Below are 15,801 nucleotides of genomic sequence, written 5' to 3'. Positions count from 1 at the left end.
TTAAAGGCCACCCAGGGTGACAGAGACCAGCCAGAAGATCACATTTCTCTAAGATCCCTGACACTCTCTTTTTCCCCTTCCCACAGCAGCCACTTGGTCTTGCTGACTCCATTCAACGAGCACAGCTGGACTGGGGCACTCAGCTCATCCTTAATGGGAAAATACTCCACTTTCCTCCAGATCTGGAGTTTGTTTGCTGTCCTGCCTAGATTTCTGAACCCTCTGGGTCATTATGAACAACACCCTTCCTAGAAACACAACCTCAATTCCCAATCTCTTTATGACAGAGGAAGGGGGAATATGGTAAAGCCCACCTCAAAGTGCTGCTTTTTAGCCCAGAGTGAGGAATTGTCATTTCCAAAAGTGCACATGAGGAAAACAGCAGCAACAGAGTGAGCTTTGGAATTTGTCCAGGCACTAAAGATTTTAGAAATACTATGTGCTCTGTGTCACGTGTGTCCCCCTGAATGGGACAGGGAACCTGGACAGTGCTGGGCACGACCTGAGAAATGCCTCAACCAGGTACACAAATTCTGGGGTGTGTGGACAGAGAGGGACATGATCAATATTGGATCATTTTGGTGACAAACGTGACATTTCCCATCTGAAAATATTTAATTATTGCTCAGGTTGAGGTCACTGCTGTGCTTTGTGCCTCGCCACCAGCACATTCCACTTCCAAACTTGCCCTTATAAAACGCAGCTGTTGCACGCACAACTTTTTCTGGGATATATATATCTCTCCCAGAAAAAAAAATAAAATATCCATATATATATCCATGAATATCCCTGTGGATGTGGAGCCAGTCTGTGAGAGCAGCACTGTCTAGCTCCAGTGGTGTGGCTGGCAGGCAGCCAGGCAGCAAGTGGGTACCTGTGAGCTGTGCCAGCAGCAAGCTCATCCTTCTGGAAAGGGCTGTGCTGGGAAGTGGATGAGATCAAGAAAATGCATTTGAGCTTCTGGGCACTATTGATTTGTCTTGATGTATTTTATTCATCTGCTTGAAGCATAATAAAAACGTGCTGGTGGAATGAGTTCAGGGGAGGGGGAGCCAGAAGCAGGGTTTGGAGCTGGCCACCATCACCATCTTCCTCCTCTGCAGCTGCTCCAGAGCTCTACACAAACCCAGTTTCTGCTTCCCAGCAAGGCAGCAGAAGGGATATTTTTCAGCAGAGAAATCTGGGGGGGGGGGAAATGAAAATAAAACTGTTGGTTTGGTTTGGTATAAGAACAATGAAGAACCAGAGAGATGGCAACGGGGAAAACCAGACAGTGAAGGCAAGCAGCGACACGAACACGCCCGCTGCAGGGCTGGGACACGGCAGCAGCACCTTCACACTCCCCAGCTGGGAGCAAAGCGAGTGAACTCATCCCCCCGGGCAGGAAAGTCGGGAATTGAGCTCCTGTTGCACCTCCCGCCCACGGCTCTGGCACTGGCTGCAGCCTGCCCAGGAAATCCCCTGCAGCCCGGCCGGGGCACCGGGGAACCAGGGCACAACATCTCATCTCTGTTCTGCCGAGTGCCCCTGGACCACAGGCGTGAAGGAGCTCTCCTTCCCCAAAATGAGATTATAGCTGTAAAAAGAAGGGTGGGACGCCATGTTTAGGAGTAGTTAATTACTCGGAAGCAATTCACACCTTGCCCGCGTCTCAAAATAAATTCTCTGGCTTGCTTTTCCAAGCAGAGCTCTCTGAAAACCGTGTCAGCAGCGGGGTTTCACGCATGTTCCGTGAGCACAGGAAGCTGAAGATAAATTCAGCAACAGATCAGATGTAAAGAACTTGTGCCCTTGGCTGTCTATTTATACACCCCACGGGCAGGCAGGGCCCCACGGGCTCTGAGGTGTTCTGTGGGGAGGGGGTGCAGGGGTACCCACAAACCCAGCTGAAGGGGTGCTTTGGATTTTGGAGCATCCAGGGTTTGGTTGGGTGACCCCCTCCTCCTGCTCCTCCTGGCCCTGCATCCTGCCATGGGGAAAACCAAAAATATAATTCATAAAATGATTTTTAATTTCCACAGCGCTCTGCAGAAGCGTGTGAGGACACAGAGTTGTTCTCAGAATGCTTTCAAATCCTACTACAGGTTAGGGAATTTTACATCTCCTTTTACTCATCTCTGACTTCATTGCATCCTCCTGAATTTTGCTGATACGAGTGAGGAGAACCAGGCCCCAGAGTTACTGCCAGGAACAAATCAATGACAAGCTGGAACACTTAGAGATGTTAAATCACCTTTATATAAAAGTCCTGTCAATCCCAAGCTGATGCCATCAGTGATTTAAAGCACTTTACCGTATGCCCCATAGTGTAGTTTGAAATACATTTTTTAAAAAAAGCTTTTAAAACATTTAAACTCTTTAAGGTGAAGTGGAAATATCCCATTTCAGAGGGAAAGGTGAAGCTTGAAATCAAACTGCAGAGTGGACAAGGAGGGGATAATCCATGCATCCATCCCTATCCCTCTTTAAAGAAGGATACAAGAGGAAATTTGTTGGCATTTAGCTTGATTTTTAAATCACAAATACCAAGACAGTCAGATCTCATCTTCTGTATTTGCTTCTTATTTTTTTGGTGGAGAATATCAGTGCATCCTGGAATTTGCAAAATAAAGAAGGATGAAAGACACAAGAGAATTCTTCAGATGTGTCACTGCACCCCAGTACATAGAGGGGAAGAAAAGGTTTGTTTTTCTTTATTTACTTTTCTGCAGCTCTTTGCCAGCCTATTCTCTTTCTAAGCAAGAAACAAAGCCACAATTACAGATGATTAATTCCTTAGAGAAAACTGCTTTAAGAGTTTTAGTACAAAATTGCATCCTTCCTATAGGCTGGAATGTTGTGGTAAACACAGACAATTTTGGGTATAGGCTGGAAATTCCCCCCCATTATTAACATAGTTCTTGGAGGAATTTTTAAAAGTACATTGATTTCATCCCAGTTTCATGTCACAGAACAACCAGCAGTGTCCCAAAATCAAGGAAAAGAAGGAAAAGCTGACGTAGCAGACAGGACTGGGAGACTGAACACACAATTTCAGTGAAATCCAAGTGCCAGAGCAGCTCAGCCCCTGTTTTTTTTTTTAAAGTGAGGTGTCTGTGATTTTAGTTCTGGCTGAAGGACGTGGCCTTTGGCAGCCTGGGTCATTCCTGGACATGATCCCGGGCTGTGGGCACGGATTTAGGTGGAGCAGAGGTAAAGCTGCTCTCCTCCACGAGCAGCCCCAGGCTAAGCCCCTTATGCAATCCTGGGTCACAGCCTTGGCTGGGCTGGGCAGCTCAGGGTTTAAGGACCTTTGCAGCATCAGTTGCTGTGCTGAGAAACAAGTCCGGCCTGTAAGGCATAAATAATGCAGATCTGGGGTGGTTTTCAGCATGAAAACCCACCAGGAAAAATGATTTTATCCTCATCGAGGCAAAGCCATGGGAAGGGCTGGTGAGAAGGAAAGAGAATTGGTGGAAGCAGCTCCTGCAGGTAAAATGCAGGGAAAAGGGAACAAGAAGAGGTCAGGCCTGGGACCATGGTACATCCATACATATCTTAGATGTTAGGTGTTGGAGCCCTGGATACTGAGAATTTCAGACTTTCTGTGCTGCCAGGCACTGACCCCCAAAAGAACACTGAGGCAGTGGAGAAAGCTTCCAAAATTAAATGACAGAAGTGGGATTGTGGGGGTGGACTTTGAACAGAAGTGTGTAACATCACATGGTGGCAAACTTAGAGTTTAAAGTTTTAGAATATAGTAATATATATAAGGCAAGAGGGGAGTTTTAGGGTGGTGGCTGGTCCTTCTTCTTCACCTTCTCCTTCATGAGTGTAGGTGGTATTTTGTCATTAGATAGAAAAATCCACATTGAAGAACATGAGTGGTTAGTTATTAGGTTAAAAGTAAAAATAATTTAAGTGTCGTTTCTTTATTAGATAGTTTTTCCTTAAAAGACCTTATAAAGATAAATATGAGGCCATTTTGTAGCTTGACAGTGAATTGCTGTAGAATTCACAACTTATAAGACTACAATATAGAATTAATAAACATCTGAGCCCGAACATGAAACACCATCTCTATGCATTTAATCCCGACCCTGACCAAAGCAGAAAAAGAAGATAAAAGTGCAATAGTTAAGGGAAAATCCTTCCCTAGGAGGGAGGTGAGGCCCTGGCACTGGTGCCCAGAGCAGCTGTGGCTGCCCCTGGATACCTGGCAGTGCCCAAAGCCAGGTTGGATGGGGCTTGGAGCAGCCTGGGACAGTGGGAAGTGGCAGGGTGTGAAATCAGATGATTTTTAATGTCCCTTCCAATCCAGACCCTTCCATGATTCCATGATTTGCACTGTTTAACCTCTCTTCTTCCAGCCTCAGGCTCTTTTCTAACCTGGAGATTACCAAAGTGATGGAAACAGGGTGAGGCTCCAGTGCTTTCCCACAGTGCATGGTTAATCCAGACCCAGTGGCCATGTGGCTGAGGAAAAAGGTTTATGTGGTGTAAAATCATCCAAATTCCACCCTGCTGGTTCCCTGATGGCTGTGGAAACAGGGCTGGCTGGATTCCTCTCGGCAGAGGGGAAGAATGGAATCAGTGATTATTTGTCCAGTTTGTAAGTGACAACCACCTGGACACGTGCACTCCCAGGCCAGCAGCACCTGCCTCCTGGCTGCTCCCAGGGCCATTTGCTGGAGAAAAGGGACAAAACTCGGGATTGCTGAGGCACAAGGCGGATGAGCTGGGGCAGAGCAGCTGCAGAGGTGTGTAAACACCTCAGAACAGCCAGGGGCCTTTCACACCTGCTGCTGCCACACGCCAGAAAGCCTTGATAAAATGGTGTCAGTGTGCTCAGGCTGAGTTACACGGAGGGGAAATATTTATCAGAATGGGTTTTTTAATGACCTATTCATCTTTTAGGACAATTCCCCCAAAAGGCAGCAGCAGATTTACTCTTCTGTCAAGAAAATGCCAGATACGTGTGGTGTGTGGGAAGCAGGGGCGAGTGATTTCATTGAACTGAATCATTTTCTTACGCGTTTTACTTCCACTTGTGCCGTTTCCTGTGACTGACAAGAGTTTGAAACCGCAGTGAGAAAAACAGTTTCTTTTCTGTGCAGACGGGAGGATTGTGAGCATCTCCTCATTTCAGTGAGTTGTTTACACTGCCTCGCTCACATCGGCGTGAGAATGGAAACGAGGTTGTGGGTTTGTAAAAGATGATCCAGACACACCTGACAGGAGCTTGTATCCAGGTGAGGGTTGGGCTTTTCTGACACCAGCCATAGGACAAGAAGATGTGGTCTTAAACTGTGCCAGGGCTGGTTCAGGTTGGACACCAGGAGGAATTCCTCCATGGAAAGGGTGCTCAGGCCTCGGAAGGGGCTGTGCAAGGAGGTTCGGAGGTGTCCAGGGAAGGGCTGGAGGCGGCACTCAGCGCTCTGGGCTGGGTGACTGATTGGACTCGGTGACTTTGGAGGGCTTTTCCCAGCTCAATGATTCTGTGACTCCGTAATTCTCTAGCTCAAACAGCCCCTTGACAAACTCTGGGCATCTGCAGAGGTGACAGCCGCAGCCTCGGCGCTGGGGTGGGGAAGAACCCGCAGCTCCGGCACTGTCCGAGCGGTAACCACAGAACGCTGGCACGGCTCGGGCTGGAAGGGGCCGTTCCCACACGGGCCGTACCCACATAGGGACCGCTCCCTCACGAAGGCTCTTCCCACACAGGGGCGGCTCCCACACAGGGGCCGCTCCCACACACGGAGCGTTCCCGCCCCGGCCCGCTCCGCTCCGTCCCGCGGCGCCTCAGCCGGGCCCAGGCACCTCCCCGGGGCGGGCCCGGCCCGCGCATGCTCCGTGTGCCTCCGCCGTGCCGGGACCGCCGCCCTCCGCTCTCCGCCGCCGAGCGCCGCGGGCCGTCCCCGGGCTGAGCCGCTCCCGGCCCGGGCTGCCCGCACCGCACCGCCCGGCCCGGCTCGGCCCGGCCTGCACCGAGCGCCCTGGGCCGCCCCGCAGGGCGCCGCCCCGCCACGGCAGCGGTGAGTGGGGCCGGCCGGGGCTGCCGCGGCTCCGGGCCGGCCTGGGGGGGACCGGGGAGGGCGGAGCGGGCGGCGGGCGCCTTTCCCGGGGAGCGGAGCGGGGGTGGCGTGGGCTTCTCCCGGCGGCCGCGTCCCGGACTCAGCGCGGCGGGCGCGCCCGGGGTGCGGAGCGGCTGCGGGCCCTGAGCCCAGAGGGGCCGGTGCCCGTGAGGAACCGCCGCGTTCCCCCGGTCCCAGAGCGAGCGGAGCCTCCGCGTTCCCCCGGTCCCAGAGGGAGCCGATGGAGGTGCCCCCGGTGCCCCTCAGGCAGGGGTGCGGGGCTGTGCGGGCAGGGCTGTCAGAGCCACATTTCGGGCCCGGGGGAACAGCAGTGAAACGGCTCCGGTTGTGGCCGCCGGTGGGTTTGGGGGAGTTAGAAGCCCCCGGAGCCCCGGGTGAGCGCGGACCGTGAGCTCTCAGTGCCGGGGACATCCCTGCCTTCCACTGCCGGGCAGCTGATGGTGTCCGGCTGTCGGTCTGGCAGCTGTTCTGTACACAGGGACACTTGGGGACATCTTCCACCCCTCTGTGCCCCTTCCCTCACGGGAGGTAGGTGCCGGCCGTGGCTGGGTATCCATCACCCCAAAGGACACGCAGGAATGAGGAGCAGGGACCCTGGCGAGTTGTGCCGATTGTGCACCTTCTGCAGATGCCTAAACCATAATTCTGCTCTGTGCGTGTGTGACAAAGTAATTGCTGCGTGGGATAATGGCTGCGAGTCGGAACTAAATCGATCTTTAAGGTCTCTTTAACCCAAGCCAATCTATGGTTCTATAACCGTGTTGAATTGGGGTTTTAAAAACCCATGTATGGGGAGAACTAGGACAAATCTGAAGCACATCAAGGCTGCTGCTAATAATGCAGATTGAGGGTAGAAAGACAGCTCAGCAGTGGCTCCGTGAGGCAGGAGAGGATGGATCCAGCTCTGTTTAAACAGACACTGTGCTGAGGAGGATGCACTGTCTGTTCCAAGGGATTAGCAATGGGAAGTCATAATTTGAGGCATGTCTAAAATGCTAAATGCAAGAAAACTTCAGGATTTTTTTTTTTTTTGTGATTCATTTATTTGGGAAGGCAGATAGAAATAACTCCAAGTCGTGTCAGTGTTTAAACTGAACTCCCATGAACCCAACTTTGCTTGGGGAAGATTCCTGCACTTTTATTCCCGAGCACAGTGGATGTACTTGGGTGCTGCTTTATTCGGGTGCTGCAGCTCGCTATTAAGTTCAGTTTTGCCCTTATAAGGGGACTGGGAGGCATTTCCTCCTGGCACTTGTTTTTAAAACACACAGGAAATTGCACCTTGATCTGGGTCTGTGTTAGGTGATAGCAAGACAGGTGCTTGAAATGTGGGGCCAGCTCAGGCCGAGCTGCTCTGGCTGAGCCGACAAACCTGCCAGGCTTGAGATGTTCACGTTTGTCATCGCAGGCAGATGCTACAAATGTTTTTGTCAGTACATTGTTGGTGATTCAGTTGTTAAATATGTTACTGATCTAAGTGTCACAGTGTCTGCAAGCTGTCCCAAGGCCTGGTGGCACAGTGTGTCTCTGCCCTTTGGGAAAGGTGATGTGAAAAGCTTGGAAAAAGCCACGGGGAGTGGGTTTAAACTTAGAATATATTACAGAATATAAACACAAAACAGGAACGATTTTTAAGCTTGTGAATTCCTGGAGGGCAGTGCACTGCACAGTTAGTTCAGATTTAATTGCAAAGTGGCCTTTTTTTTGGGAGGTAGCTTCTGTAAATGTTGAGCTGTTTCTGTCTGTTCAATTATTTTAGTTTAAAAAAAATCAGGAATATTTAATGGAAAAACTTTGAAAAGCCAACATGTATCAGCTGCAAAGCAAAAAGCTGAAGTGCACCCGAGCAGTCATTCAGGAGGTAAAATCAATATTCCCTTTAAACTCATTTTTCCCTCAGTCAAACAGAGTCTGCAATTTCAAGTTAGTTTTATTCTTTAGCCTGACCTCTTCGGGGCTGGAAGTAAGGCAGTGTTCTTCTAAGTGGTATAAATTCAAGAAGTTTAGATGGACATTTCTGTCGTTGTTTAGTCTTGCAAATAAAGACAGAAATCAGAGAAATCAGCTTCCCTTTTTTTGTGTGGAGTGGAAAAAAAATCTATTTTCACAGGTAGCATCCTGCCAGCTTCACCCTTTTCCCCTGCTCCCTGGATTTGGAGGTGAAACACCTTTTTCTTCAACTGAACTTTCCTTGACACCTTCTGGTGCCCGATCTGGCTTGAGGAAGAGGCTCCAAATGAGGAAGGGAGCTCCAAAATCCAGCAGCCACATGGGTAATCCTTGTGTTGGGTGTCCATTGCAGCTGCTCTGATTCCTTACAGACGAAGGTGTTTGCATTGTTTGGAGAGGCCAAAGCTTTCACACATGAAAGCAAACCCTCAGGACTGCTTTTAGCGAGGTGTGAAAAGGGTTGTTGGGAGGATTTCTGACCCGGGAAGGAGCTTGAGAAGCCAGATGGTGGAGAGAACACCGAGTTGGGGCTCAGTTCCTGGTTTGTCTGGTGTCCAACAGCAATTAAAAATGATCAAGTGTTTTCTTCTGGGTGAAAAACTGGCAATATTCACGTTGTTCTCTTTCAGCCTGGCTAACAGTTTGCAATTCAGGCATTATTCCTGTAAGCACACTCAGAGTTGCTCCAGACCTTTGAAGCACTTAATATGCAATTAGATTTCAGGTATTGGTGATGGCAAACACTTGCTAAATTGATAGAAAATGGCTTTTACAGTTCAAGCACGTAATTCAGGCAGTTAATGCTGAAAGCCTGCCTATTTTTCATGGCCTGATGCAGCTCAGTTTTGCTGGCAGGGTGAGACAGACATGCTTCAGCCTCATCAAGAAGGAAAGTGGAGCTTTAAAAAATCAGAATTTTGGGCTTTTGGCAGCTCAGTTGCCACTTCCATCTCTTGCTGTAGCTTCTGTGCAGGACGTGAAGTGACAGATGAAGGGGGGTTTTCTCTCATTTGATTTCTTTAGCAGCACTTGGAGGCTCCCATCCAGGATTCATTTCACATAGATCCTTCCAAAAAACTAAACCAGTGCAGAAAACTGCTGGAAGAAGTTGCTGATGGTTTACTTGGGCAAAATGGCTGCAAGTTTCTCGTGACTGAAAGTGGAGAGGAGGAAGTATAATTTAGTGGTTTTAATGTCCTGGCCTGTTGCAGACAGGTGGATTTTTAAGGAACATGCCCTGACCATTTTCTTCATGCTGAAGGGCTTTATAAAACTGCCAACAGTTTTGCTGGCTGGAGTAATTATTGGTTGTTGGTTTTTTTTTTTTTTTCTTTGAGCTAGTTATATAAATGTAACGTAAGTTGCATAACTGACAGAAAAATTGAGCTGCAGGAAACTGGGAGAGCAGCCTCGACATGGAAAAGTAAAGTCTGGAGCAGTTACTCTGCAAATCAATAATGCCTTTTGCACAGTGGGGGAGATTTGAGAGCACTGATATTAACGTGGCTCTCTGCGTGTGATGTGATCATGATTATGCCTTGAAACTGCTGGCACATGAAATTATTCTGTTTAACTAAGTTTAGGTTTCCTTCTCCTCCCTCTGGGTTGTAAAAGGTAATTTAGGAAATAAAAGAAAATAAAATAAAAGAGCTGGAAGTTGAGGGAAAAGCAGAGGGTTTGTGCATTATCCTGAACTGTGGAGAAAGGTAGTGGTGAAAGCCTGGTGGAAGAAAAAAAAAAAGGAGGTTTTCTATGAGGAGGAATCAAGCTGCAGAGTAAGGTGGAAATAAGCAGAGTAGGGAAACTGTGAAATTAAAATGGTTTGGTGTTTTTGGTGTTGCTGTTGGTCCTGTTTGGATCTGGCTGCAGTTTTCTGGAAATAGCAAGAAGGAGCCTTTACAAGGGGATTGGCTTTGGGAAACTCAGCTGTCATAAATCCATTTATCTGGTGGCTTTGCTTTATGATAGATTTTACTGCTACTCCTTTGAAGCAGGTCTGCTGCATGAGGGAGGCTGTGCTAATAAAGGGAATTAATCCAGTGTTTAATGCAATATTCTCTGGATTTTGAAGCGTGTGGGATTTACTGTGAGTCAAGAGTTTGGCCCCAGTTCCCAAAAGCATAATTCTCATTGAACACAAAATCTGACAACTGCTCTTCCTCCTTCCGTGAGAAAACTTCTAAAGGGAATTTGCACCTTCCTCCCATGTTTATAGATTGGATCTGAGAGGGGCTTTGGCTTGTTGAAGCCCCAGAATATGAATATAGTTCAAACTTGTAGCAGTTTTGGACTCCAAGTACTGTTTAGGTTGTTCCTTGAGTGTTTCCTGTCTCTTCCAGCTATTCCAAGACTGAATGGAATTTGTCTTGCTCATCAGGGGGCCCAGCTGGAGTTTAGCAGGATATTGAAATATTAAATTGTATTAGTGATACTCTTAATAATAACCCTTGAATGTGGTGCATATTCTCTCAAAGTGAGTTTGTTGGTCTTTCACTTCAGATCTTGGAGACCACTTCATTTTCCTGGCTGGGAGCTGGCACTGAGCTAATATTGACTGATACCATTTGGAACAGGGAAAAATTGTTGTTCAGCTTAGGAAATCTGGGAAAAACCCTTGACACCTTGTTTGTCAGGAAAAGGACAGATCTAAACCTTCCACTTTTTTTTAGATAAGGAAAATGGAGCAGACAGTGCTCATTCCATGACTGGGACAGGAGGGAGGAGGGGACACACGATTTGTTTGTGTATGGACCCAGATTTTCAGGAAATCAATTTGGCAGAGGTGACTTTTATGTTCATTTTGAGCCATTTTGAGCACGGAGAGATACAATAAACAAAACAAGCCTTAAAACCCTTGGCACTTGGACAGTCTAAATGACTTCCTGGTGCTTGCCATCCATAAATACCTGGCTCTGCTCTCCTCTGGATTTCACTAAAGTGTGATAACAAATGCAAAGTGCGTTTTTATATTTGTGTGAGTTGTTCTGTTTGATTTTTATCTTTTCATGGAGATAAATTAGTTGTAAAGTATGGAGATAAATTAGTTGTAAAGCATCACATGTTTAAGGGAAAAAAAAAGTATTAAAGGTACCACCTTAAGTACTGCATTAGGCTCAGTCTTTTGTATTTAAATCTGTTTTGCATGGGTTGGTTTTTTTCTCCCCAGCATCTCAAACTCTCACCTCTTGCCTCAAGCTGGTGGCCTCCTGCACTGAAAAAAGGAGTGGCCACCCTCGGTGCTGAGGTTTTGAATTCAAAATCCAAGATCCAGCTGCAAGGTGGCATTTGCAGGTCACTTTGTGTGGTGTTTTCTTGTGCACTCAGTGTTTCATGTTTACTGAGGATGCACAAGAAATAACCTTTCACTTCCTGGACACTTCTGTATTTCACTTTTCCTCAAAGTACAGCAAAGCAGGCACCAATAATTTTGAAATTGCTGGGGCTGAGAGTTTAAAAGTTCATAAAGCACCAGAGGTCAGGGAGCCTGAGCTGTGTGTATCTCACCTTGGTGTCAGCCTGTGTTGTCACCTTCCACAGCTCTGTCACTCTGTGCTACAGGAATTACCCTCCCTCTGAAAAAAAAAAAAAAAAGGATTACAAATTCACTTTGCCTCTTTGCCCTTTCCTGCTCTTGATTTGTATTGCATTTATATTAAATTATATAGTTTTTCTTCTACCTTTCTTTCTCGTCCTTAATGCTGAAGGAAGAGAAAGGTGCATTTGACTTTAGTAATGAAGTAACAGCTGCAATTCCCAGACTCAGCCCTTGCTGCCTTCCAGTGTTCCTGGTGGCAAAGTCTCTTTGGGCTCTGCAGGTTGTAACGGGCACCAGGTGCTTCTGAAATGGAGTTTTAACCTTGGAACTTCTCTGTTAGAAACCTCAGGGCTTGGCTTAAATGTCTTTTATTTGACTTAGGTGTTGATTTGTAGGAGTCTCTTAATAACTGCAGGCCCTAAAGACAAGGAATAGTCCAGAGCTCATTTGGACTCTGGTCAGAGACAAGGAACCTGTGTGATCCCCGATTTTTGGTGGGATCATAGCAATTCCTCGCCAATTGTGCTCACTGTCCTGAGGGGAACTTTGGGGTTGTTTCTTGGTGATACAGAACAAACCCTGATGGATGCATCCCATGGAGATGCAAATTGCTGGCAGAGCTTTGTAGCTGGAATTCTCCCCCGGAGACCTTTGTTTTACCAAGTGGAAAAAATCAACTTGCCTTGTTCTACGCCAGCATGTGTTGTGGGAGGAATTCATGGCCTTGAACAACTCTCTTGTAGTTGTGGGGTTGGTTAACAGAGGAGGGCCTGGGTTTGATTTGGATGTCAAATGAAAGGACAAGTAGGGATGGCTGGCTTAGAGCTGCATTTTAACCAAAGAACAGCTATCTTCTGCCAAGTTAAAAAAAACCAACACCCCTGTGGGTTTTACAGCGCTTTCAGCTTCCTGCACATGTGACTGACAGCTCAGCCAGGCTCCAGATATATGAGCAAGATACATCAGCAAACGGGCTTGGCTTAAAAAGGCACCGTTTAAATCCTGTTCAGGCCGTGCCAGCACAGCCTTAAACACCTCAAAGCTGAGGTGCTGATCAGATTAACTGGGCTCTGTGATCAGCTCTTCACCCGTGCTGGGGATTGACTGCGTGTTTACCTTGCACTTCAAGGCTGTGCTGCTGATGCCTCAGGTTTGGCTTTTCTATTTTCACATTCTGTGCTGCTTTAGTGTGTGGGTCTGGGCTTCACATCAGGGGATGCTGAGCTCTGTGCACAGAGCAGGGAGACAAAACAATTCCTGCTCCAGCTGGGCACCAAGGACAAATGATCCAAATCTCAGCCCCAGAGCACAAACCCCGTGGGCTGGAGAGAGAAAAACAAGCAGGGTGGGACTGCAGGGGCTAAAGCTGGGATGGGACAATGAACTGCAAGGTGCAAATGGAGCAGAACTGATCCCAGGGACAGAGCCCGTGCCTGGCCGTGCATTTTGGGGCCATTTTGGTTCATCTTGGGTGCAGGCCTGGCTGGGCTCTGGTGCTGCCCAAGGTGGATCCATGGAGGAGATGCTTGGAATAAATCCCTGCTTTATTCTGGAGCTCTGCCCAGCCTGCACAAGGCATCAGCAGCACCTCCAGGTTTAATCACTTTTAGGAGTTTGCTCTTGAATTAAGTGAAAAAAAACCCCAACATTTTCCTTGGCTCATGGTGTGTGTGGAGGCAGCAGAGCTGCTCTGGAGCATCCTTGGAGTTTCAGGAGGTTTCTCCTCAGTTCTGTGGAACTTGGGAAAATCCTGTGTGAGGAACAGCAAGCTGAGCTGAGGTGGAGCAGTTTACTCCATCAGGCACTGAATTGTCCTCCCCACACCTGCACCACAGCCTGGGCCTGCTACTGTGTCTGTGCCTCATTTAGCTTTCCTATAGAACCACCAACTCTCTCTCTAGACATTAATTTTATGTGATTTTAAATTCTATATTTTAATTATATGTTTTGAATATAAAATTGTCGCTGTCGAGGCGGTCACGACATAAAGCAGAGACCACAAGCAGTCTCAGTTGGCAACACTTTATTATTGAACATGGCTGATTTTTATGCACTTTCTAATTGTTTATGCTTCTTCTATCTTTACTATTGGCCACAATAAATCAACATAACACTATTGGTGAGAAGTTATAGTGACTTAATTAACTTTCTAAAAATGCTTCATCCAGCTGCAAAGTTCTTCTATCTTTCTTCTCTCTGTCTCCTTGGTTACAGCCTTGGAGAGAGCTCCTTATCAGTTTCTTCTACTTCTCAGCTTCTTCTTGCTCTTTTAGCTAACAGGCCTGCTGTTAGCCCCTTCCACATAAAATATTTTATATATTTATATTTTTTTATATTTTAAATCTGAATTTTATATTCATTTTAGATAAATTCATCTAAAATCAATATCAATTCATCGAAATTAATATAAAATTCACATTAATTTCATATTTTATGTGATATTAATTTTATGTAAATATTAATTTTATGTGATCAAGACGGAACCTGCCAGCCTATAAATCTGTATCCTGCCTCACCTTTACTCTTGACATGACCCCTCCTTGATTTTATTTCATGCTTTGCTGAACAAACTCCTCAGGACTTGTTCAGGCCGCTGAATCCTTGTTACTCAGCAGCTTGATGAAGTTTAATTAGCAGTGAAATTGCTGTGCTTGTTTGTGTGCCCACTCTGCTGCTCCCCTTTGGCCCCTGGGCTCTGTAAAAGCTCAGCTTTGCACTCACAGTGCCTATCACTGCAATTACTGCATAAAAACTGGATTCCTCCAAGTTTTGTGACCAGTTCAGCCTTGGAAGTACAGCTGAGATGCAAACCACTCTTCCTGGTAGTTTTGCTGATATTGCAAAGGTTTTTGTTCAAAGCACAACTTTGTCCAGAGAGAAGATTTCCTGCCTGTTTCAGCTGAGCTTTTGGGAGCTCTTTAATGAGCAGCAGTTCTGCATTTAGGGCAGGCCAGCTGGCAGAAGTGCACAGCATCACTCTGAAGGTCCCATCCCTGCTCTGCTGCCTGGCACAATTCCTTTCTCACCAATAAACGCTGATAACCACCACTGATAAAGCACTGACACCTTCACCAGGCTCTTTGTGCATCTGCTCACAGCCACAGCAATTTTAGAAATGTTTTAGGGGATGTTCTAATCGCTAAGTTATCCTTTAATTTAAAAAAGATCTCTTCAGTATGGTTCAGAAGTTTTCTAAATTCGTGGAACTGAGCAGCTTTCCCAGGCTGTTTCAGGATATTTCTTTATTAAAACCTGCTGTTGCTCAGTTCCAGAGAGAGGGAAAGTTGGGAGTGGGTAATTAGCAGGGAAAACTGACATCATGATCCCAATCTTCTGAACAAATACACACTCATGGTCCTGTAAAACTTCTCTGTGTCTGTACTCACTGGGAGGGCCCAGCCTGAAACAGAAATGTTTCATTTGTTAAGCCCCAGCCCAAGGCTTAAGGAGCAGCTCTGTGTGTTATATCTCTGTGGTAGTAGAGGTTAATATTTTAGGATTTCGTTTAGACTCCGACTCTTTAAGGATGGGGTTTAGGCCAGGACTCTGCTCCATGAGCATCCCATTATAAAACGGGCCAAAATTGGGTAATTCCCTTTTCCCCCTGTCAGTCTCATCCTCATCCAGAGTCATGGTGAGCTAGAAAATGGGACACAGCAATTTTAGAAATGTTTTAGGGGATGTTCTAATCACGAAGTTATCCTTTAATTTAAAAAAGATCTCTTCAGTATGGTTTAGAAGTTTTCTAAATTCGTGGAATTGAGCAGCTTTCCCAGGCTGTTTCAGGATATTTCTTTATTAAAACCTGCTGCTGCTCAGTTCCAGAGACAGGGAAAGTTGGGAGTGGGTAATTAGTAGGGAAAACTGACATCATGATCCCAATCTTCTGAACAAATACACACTTATGGTCCTGTAAAACTTCTCTGTGTCTGTACTCACTGGGAGGGCCCAGCCTGAAACAGAAATGTTTCATTTGTTAAGCCCCAGCCCAAGGCTTAAGGAGCAGCTCTGTGTGTTATATCTCTGTGGTAGTGGAGGTTAATATTTTAGGATTTCGTTTAGACTCTGACTCTTCAGGATGGGGTTTAGGCCAGGACTCTGCTCCATGAGCATCCCATTAGAAAATGGGCCAAAATTGGGTAATTCCCTTTTCCCCCTGTCAGTCTCAGCCTCATCCAGAGTCATGGTGAGCTAGAAGATGGGGATAGGAGGGAAAAGTTCCTTTTTGGGTGGCTCAGAATT

General features: G+C 46.8%; 1 protein-coding gene across 4 annotated transcripts in view; it reads left to right on the top strand.

Annotated features, from left to right (window-relative positions):
* Positions 1 to 15,801, top strand: part of JAK1 (Janus kinase 1) — a 70,874-nt gene that overhangs the window by 8,194 nt on the left and 46,879 nt on the right. Inside the window, exon 1 of one of the 4 annotated variants that reach the window (XM_077182627.1) lies at positions 5,827 to 6,014. The exons of the other annotated variants lie outside the window; for them this stretch is intronic. The gene's annotated coding sequence lies outside the window, so the exon portion shown is untranslated. Of the gene's footprint in view, positions 1 to 5,826; positions 6,015 to 15,801 lie in introns of those variants that run through there. 4 annotated transcript variants of the gene reach the window in all.

Source organism: Agelaius phoeniceus, chromosome 8 (genome assembly GCF_051311805.1).
Source record: "Agelaius phoeniceus isolate bAgePho1 chromosome 8, bAgePho1.hap1, whole genome shotgun sequence".
Lineage (NCBI taxonomy): Eukaryota > Metazoa > Chordata > Aves > Passeriformes > Icteridae > Agelaius > Agelaius phoeniceus.
The sequence above is the reverse complement of the archived record's forward strand: the minus strand, read 5'-3'. Positions and strand labels throughout refer to the sequence as shown.